Source organism: Rhineura floridana, chromosome 1, assembly GCF_030035675.1.
Source record: "Rhineura floridana isolate rRhiFlo1 chromosome 1, rRhiFlo1.hap2, whole genome shotgun sequence".
Lineage (NCBI taxonomy): Eukaryota > Metazoa > Chordata > Lepidosauria > Squamata > Rhineuridae > Rhineura > Rhineura floridana.
The window spans coordinates 257159981-257168045 of NC_084480.1; positions in this window are offsets into that span (position 1 = coordinate 257159981).

Below are 8065 nucleotides of genomic sequence, written 5' to 3' on the forward strand. Positions count from 1 at the left end.
TAATGCCATTATTCTTTTTGGGGAGACAGTGCAATCCTATGCATGTCTACTCAGAAATTGCATTGAGTTAAATAAGGCTTACTCTCAAGTAAGTGTGCATGGAATTGCAGCCTAAAATTCTGTGAATTCTATGCACTGTGGTGAATGAAAAGCTGCCCAACTATATTTAGGATTTTTTTTTATTCAGTGAATAAGCATATATTTTTTGAAAAATAACTGATACAAAAGCAAACTAGCAGGGAACTGTTTTGCATTGTAAACTGGCTCTGTAGAAAGTAGGAGGATCTGCAGACTGGAACCAGTGAATGACAGCTTAGAGTTTTAGTTCTGCAACCTGCGTAAGTCATTCACAGCTGCTACTGATCCTAAATGCAAGTGCTTGAAGAGCCAAGAGGTGTGATGTACAGTACGGAACAGACCATTAACTTCTGGACTCTCATGTGCAATGTTGCTGCTACATGGCTTTCTCAGACTGTGTTTCCTGTTATTGTCAAGACATGTAGAGAGAAAACAAAATATAGTTGTTATATCTTTACTAGTTGGGGAAGGGGAAGCTATAACACAGAAATTACTGAGAAATTAACAAAATGAATCAGATGTGCAGAGCTCAAAAAAGAAGAAATTAAGCACTCGTTCATACTAACCCCTCTCTAACTCCCTCTCCCTGCCTCCGCTTAATATAGCTTTGGCACAGCTTTTCATGGCTGAGTACCAATGATCAAATGTCAGTCATTTGTCTCTGAGGAGCTACATCAGGTTACTCTGAATGACAGACCAAACCACAAGTGTGAATGAGTGCTAAAGCTACACGCAGGGGAACCGACAAAGAAACAAATGATAGGAATACAGTCTAATTTTTCTTTTTCCACAGCATTTTAGGTGATTTTATTTGAACAGAATTAAAATTTCCTAAGTTTCCACTGAGGCTTAACCCTGCACAATTAAACTGCTATATTTTATAGGCTGCAATCTTTCTGAATGTCCTTGTTCTTGGCTCACTCTCAGGCTTTGGCAGAACTTGAATGGTGTCCTAGCTCTTCTGCCCGAATCTGGCTCTGTGTGTTTCTCTGCCCAGCTGGCCATGCTGTTGCTTCCTCACTACAGGACCAATTATACGTGCAGAATAATTTGGAATTAAAGGGAAAATGGTGTCTCTTTGTTTATAATGGATGCCACACATAGGTGATGCCACACAAAGGCCACCTCTCTGCTTACCCACCCACTCTGGCCTTTGCTCAAAGTGCCTTTTACAGATTTTTCAGGTAAAACCTTCCTTTACACAGAAATGGTGGGAAAGGCATTGCCGGCAACATTTTTGTGTCTCAAAACCACTGACTAATGAGGTCATGTGTATTCCACATCTCGGGGTGGGGGAGCTTTGGCCTTCCAGATGTTGTTGAACTACAAATCCCATCAGCCCCAGCAAGCACAGCCCAGGATGGTAAGAGCTGTGGTTCAGTAACATCTGGAGGTCCAAATGTTTCCCACCCCTGCATTATCTAGAAAATCCCAAGCTTCGTTCTCACTGAAGAACCGACATGTGGTACACTGCTACCTATACCATGGCTTTGAATAAACAAATAAAGAAATGAAAAACAGCCATGGGAGGCTGTAATCTTGAACAGAAGCCTTGTAGTTGGAGATCAAAATCACATGCTGCTGCATACTGCATGCAGCTCAACCCTAGGGTAGCAGAACCTGTGTCTTTATCATTTCATATTGCTGGTGGGGGGAATTATCTTCCGTACACAAGATTCTTTCAGCAGAGATAACTTGACCTGGGTTCCAGCCTAGCTACTTCTCTTCTTATCACACTCTCTATACATATATGAAACCTGTTTCTCCATGTACAGAGAACATGAATGACTGGAGAGAGGGATTTCGCTCTGGTGCTGTTAGGGGAATCTCTTCTCTTTGTGATCTGCAGCTCTGTTCTGCTGCAGGACAAGCTGCTTCCAGTTTGTTAGATATGGACCATAAACTAGCACTTTTCACCAACCCATAGAAGAACAAAGAGGAAATGTTAGGAATTTTGGTTTAGGTCAGGGGTGGGAAACCTGTGGCTCTCCAGATGTTGTTGGACTCCAACTCCCATCAGATCCACCCGTAGGGCCAATGGCCAAAAATAATGGGGAGTGGGTAGTCTAATAATATCTGGAGGACACAGGTTCCCTATGCCTTGTCTAGGTAAAGAAGGCCCTCAGTAGGTACCTGGGAGATGGTAACAGATGGGGTTAACCTTTTCCAGAAAAGGAGATAAAGCAAGATAACGGGTTGTATCTGATTAAGATATACTCAGAGTAGATCTATTAAATGCAATGGCCATAAATTACAGTGCAATCCTAATCTTTCTTTGCAGCTTTGGGCTCCTTCTAGGAGGAAGGGTGGGATATAAATTTAATAAATAAATAAGCATATCTAATCAGATGAGTCCCTATTGAAATAAATGGTCTCAGGGTTTCTTCTAAGCTTTTTTGTACTGCATAAGCAGCCAGCACACTGCCTGCCCCCAAACTAGTCAAGTAATTAGTCCCAGAATATGCTATTAGCAGATCTTCTTTGTGATTGTACTCTCCAGTATGGAGTACCTGCACCTCTTTTTTGTTGCCTATGCCAGCCATCATGTGCTGGGACCCACAGTATTTTATCATGATATGAGTACTGGCACCTCTTCTTTTTTTACAACCCCCCTGACTAACTATTTATTATTATTAATTTATTATTTATTATTTGATTTATATCCCGCCTTTCCCCCCCGCAGGAGCCCGGGGAGGCAAACAGAAGCGCTAAAAACACTTTAAAACATCATAAAAACAGACCTTAAAATCAGAGCTTGGAAAAGTTACTTCTCTGAACTAGTGGTAGAAGGTTATGAAGTTTTGAAAGGAACCAGTATTTATCTTCATTTTCTATTTCTTTTTATCTTTTTCTATTTATTTCATTTTTTAGAAACCACCTAGCTCCTTATTAAATCCCATATGCTCAACTGCACAAAGCCTTATTTCACACTGCACAATTGTTTTTGACACTGCACAAAATGTGTCTAGCTTCACATTAGAATAAATCTTGAATGGTCTTAATTACAGCACAATCCTAATCATGTCAACTCAGAAGTAAGGCCTCTTGACAGTAGGGTTTACTCTCAGCCTAGTGGAATTGAGATTGCAGTCTTAGTCATGACTACATTAAGTCCATTGATTTTTATAAGTCTGCTATTGAATATGACTTAATTAAATTCAACCCAAAGTAATACCTTTGCATTATCAATAAAAATAAATTGTTGAACCAAAAAAAATTGTATTACTAAAAGGTTTTTTTTCCCAAAAAGGAGGAGGAAAGATTGGGGACGGGAGGAGAAGGAAGATCAAATATGAGAAAGTAGGTGTTCTTTACCTATTCTAGTCTGCTGAGCAGTATGTAAAAGGAAGGAGAAGCGAGGTGCATACAAGTGGAGCCATGGCAAGGCTTTAGCAGGCAGGACTTGCTTATTTTGAATTGAGGATTCTTAAAGCTGGCTAGGTATGTTTCAGTGCTAATTAGGGGGTCACACAGGAGCTCAAGAGACTTGATTGTCCATGAATGAGTGGCAAGATGTTGATCTGATTGCATCAGGATGTGGGGGACATTTGGCTTAAGCACATGCAAGAGCTCCAAAATCTGGCACAGACAGGATGTTCTCTTTTCCGTGCCAATACAGGAAAGCAGGGATGAGGGTGAAATTCAATTCAGCCCACCTTTAAAGGTTAACCTACTTAACTTGTGCTCTCTAAAACAACACAACACCTGTAACATAGCTCTCCTTCCAAATTTGCACTTCTCTGAATTTTGCAGTACAGTTCTTCAGACAAATAATGTGTACAGAAAAAATGCACGTACTAGGGTAAAGTGTGCATAAAATGAAAATATGGGTGAAAATTATATTTAAAATGCATATTTGTGGAAATTCACACACAAATGCTGATGAATTTTCATGAGGACTTTTTTTTTAACCAAACTGATATGGAAATGTGGGGAACTGAGCTTAAGAGTGGGAAAAAAATGAGAAATGGAGAGAAACCAAAATTGACTTATTTGCTTGTCCCTTGAGGCAGTGACTGGTCCTGCAAATGTACCCTGTTTTAGATGGATGTTCAGCCCTTGCCAGGTAGCAATTACAGACAGCACAGACACTTAGAGAATAAGATGGAAGTATTGGGGCAAAATGGAGGCAAGCTCTCTGATAACACCATGACATGTTTGTTTTCTATGTACAGGAGGTCTTTCTTCACTAACCTGCACTGCACAGAGTCCTCGCTTAAGTTCACATTGAAACGCCTCTTTTTTGCTAATCTTGATAAGAAGGGGGTTAGGGTGATTTCCCCTCCCCTTTTATCTTCTGGTGCTGGTTTAGGAATTTATTCTGGAACTTCCTAGTTAGCTCTCCACAGATCTGAGGATTGTAGAGGCTGCATCAGTATCTCGGTGAGTGCTCATGAAGTATTGTAACTTTTCTGTCAGGTCAAGGCAGCAGTGCTCAGATAGACGGATGTGAAAGTGAAGATATTTATATGCAGGTGAACTTCTTGGATTAACCCCATTATTTATATCAGCTGCTCTCAAATAAAGCATATGCCTTTGATTCAGAGATGTTCAATTAATGTCTCACTCCACTGGCAAATTTCTGGTAAAGCAGAGTGATTGCTGATCTGAATGAAACCAAATCATAAAAGATGAGGGATCATATCCAAAACAGTCACAAACCACCATGAAAGTTTAATTAGTCTGCTAACTGATAGATCATCCTCCAATCACAGTTGATACCCAGAGCTCCGCTAATATACTTTTATCATTATTAATCTTCTTCTGACATGCATCTTAATAGATACTGAAGATAAAATGAATTCTTTCCCCAAAACTATGCTAAACAGGCTGTAGGAGATGTGAAATGACTTAGAACATTGTTAGAATCTCAGTTTGAATTGATTGAACAGACCTGATTGAGCAGGTCTTATATATTTTGGTGAGGTTCTTCAATTATGTATTTCTCTCACACACAGGCTTACAGAAGGAGGGCATCAGGGAATTCTGCTGTTAAAGGTGGAATACTGAATGCTATAGACTGGTGATAAAATTGGTAAGAATATATTCTCTGTTAGTTTGGCTAGACTTGCCTATTCAGGCTTTCACTGATTAGAGTTGGGAATTTTAAAGTCTATTATATTTAAACAGAAACCCTATACCACATCAACTCAGACAGAAGTAAGTATCACTGAATTCAGTGGGGCTTACTCCCAGGTAAAAGGGTAAAGGATTGCAGCCTTATGTGGCATAAAGTTTCATGGAGCAGAGCTTTGTCCAATGCATAAAAGAGTATCCTTAGCTGGCAAGTATATTGTTAAGTTTGGAAAATAATTGAGGCCAAACAACATCACACTTGCTGGTCACTCCAGTTTCAGACTCCTCCCACAGAAAAAATGTGGATTTTTTTTTAAATACCATGTAAATCATTCTGTTTTGCCATGCACACATTGCAGAGGTTTTTTTCTTTCAAGTCATTTCTACTTGTCAGCTTTATTTCTAGATTGCTTTATTTCAGACAGAACTTAGCACATAACATTCAGAGCAATATTTTCACACACATTGCCAGTCTTGGTTGAAGTTCCTTGTGAATACATAAAGCATACGTGCAACATATTTTCAGTGTGTGCGTGTTTTAACGAACCTGTTTTCAATGCATGGAAAAATAGCAGTACTGAACTAATACAAACCCCATTTATTTCCAGTGCACTTGCTTGAATCAGTTAACAAAACAGACTTCCCACTTCTGAGAGAAGTCCACTCCTGCCAGCTATGCAGTGCTGCCCCTGGGAGCATTCTTGCAGCCGGCTGGGGAAAAGAGAAGTCGAGGCTCCCTGGTGTGCACAAGCAGACACACCAGCCAGCTGCTCTGAGTTGTGGGACCCTTAGCTTGGATATAGAATATTCTTGAGGCTTCCTTGCCACACCTGCCCAGAGTGGTGGGGTCCTGGGAGGGGTTGGGCAGGAGGCCTTCCTGCTCACCAGAAGATGGGGCTGGGGCTTTGGGGCTGTGAACTTGAGTTAGTTTCCCACACTCCTCTTTTCCATAACAGATAATATTAATACAATGTGGCCCTAGTTCAGCCCATTACTTGTGCCTCCCCTCTTTATTCCTGGATCCAGTCACAAGGCAGGGCCTTTATTACATTTACAGAAACATAATTTCTCATTTCAGATCGAACCACGATGAAGGGGCCAAACAAAATGGGATTGCAGTATTTTCAGCATTAGGGAGGAAATGGTAGGCTTGTTGAAATAAAAAAAGTTCTTAATAGGTATCTAAAACAGCATTTCAGCAAGCCTACCCAGACATATAATTTAGTTGTGTATACTTGGCTCTTAAAAGTTTGCTGGTTTTATCTGCATTTATATTTATTTTATATTAATTTATGCACACTGCTTAGAACAAGGCTTGCTTTTGAATTTTGAGAAAGTAATGTGGGTGCTAGTCACTGCCATGATGGCTACCATGGAGGCCTGGCATAATACAAAATGGCTGCTGTGAGGTTGTATAGTGGTTTCCACATCTAAAAGAGCAGAAAAAGAGACAGGGCCACAAAATGGTACAGGCATACCTCCCCATCAGCCACCCTATTAATGGGGAAAGGGCACCTATATCAGCCACTGCTACACTCACTCACAGAGACAATCTCTTTGCACATCTCTGCTGCCCAGAATGGATGGAAAGGTGGGCATCCAATCTAGCTGCAGTGAAATCTTGACACATTTAAGGGGTCATGCTCAATGTAGGGGAAGTTGAACCAGTGCAAACAGAAACTGAGCAGGAAGAGCAAACAGTTTCTAAAGTCAACAGCATGCTCTTTTAGATGTGGCAGCCATTTTGTGCCTGGCACCCACAACACATTGTCAAGATTCCAAATGAGCCCACTGGCCCCAAAAATTGGTGACACCCTGGTCTAATCACACAACTATATGTTGCTGCTCTCAGGTCCTGCTTGCTGTTTTCCCATAGGCATCTGATTGGCCACTGTGAGAACAGGATGCTTGACTAGATAGGCCACTTGCCTGATCCATCAGGCTCTTCTTATGTTTTTAAGTTTCCCCACTAACATACTCTGCCATTGACCCAATATTTTGTAATCTCCATTCTTGCAAAAGAAACAGCAGTTTTGAAAAATATTCAGAGACGACTCACATTATTTAATATAAAAACAATAACATTTCAAGCTGACAATAAAAATCAAATTAAAATAGCATAAAGATAGCAGGATAAAATATATCCAGTAACAGTATATTCCATAAAAAAGGCAGAAAAGCATAACATAACAGGTCTTGTGTAATTAACAGTCAGCTCAAAACCAGGATAAATATGTGGTATATTCAAACGTCTCTTAAAAGTAAGGTCCAACATATGGCAGATGGTCATTAAAGAGGGGGCGAGACAAGCCTTAGATAAATTCCTTAGAAAGTGACATGGAGACAGAACTGTGCCTGCCTCTATGACATCTAAACACCAATTTAGTATATTTATAAACACAGCTTTGTCATTTTTCTGATGTAAGCCATCACTGGAAAAAAAACACTTTAAAGTGCATGCAAAATCTGCAAATTTATACTTGTGTCAGCATCAACATACATAGGAGCTTCAACACTACATAAGGACTATATTCTCATTCAGGGAGGATGAAACTCATTTAGTTTTTAAGTCAGAAATCATCATATCTAGTATCATAGAGCACAAAAGGAAATCGTACGTAAACAGCCCAATGTTGAAGTATTAGTGTCTTCTCCATCCCAATCAGCAGAACCACCAGTTATTCCAGCCAAGGGCTTCCTTATAATTATCCAGTTTTATGAAATTCAGCATGTTAACCACATCTGATGTCCCAAAGTAATTTCAGAGTAGCATTCTCCCCATAAAAATCAACCTTCTGAAGATCCAAAATTGTAACTCAGTGAATCTTTAAGCAATAAAATGCAGGAATAATTTAATAGCTTTGTGAGGTAGCTACTGTATTAGGGCACTCACTGTAAGGGGACTAGGTAC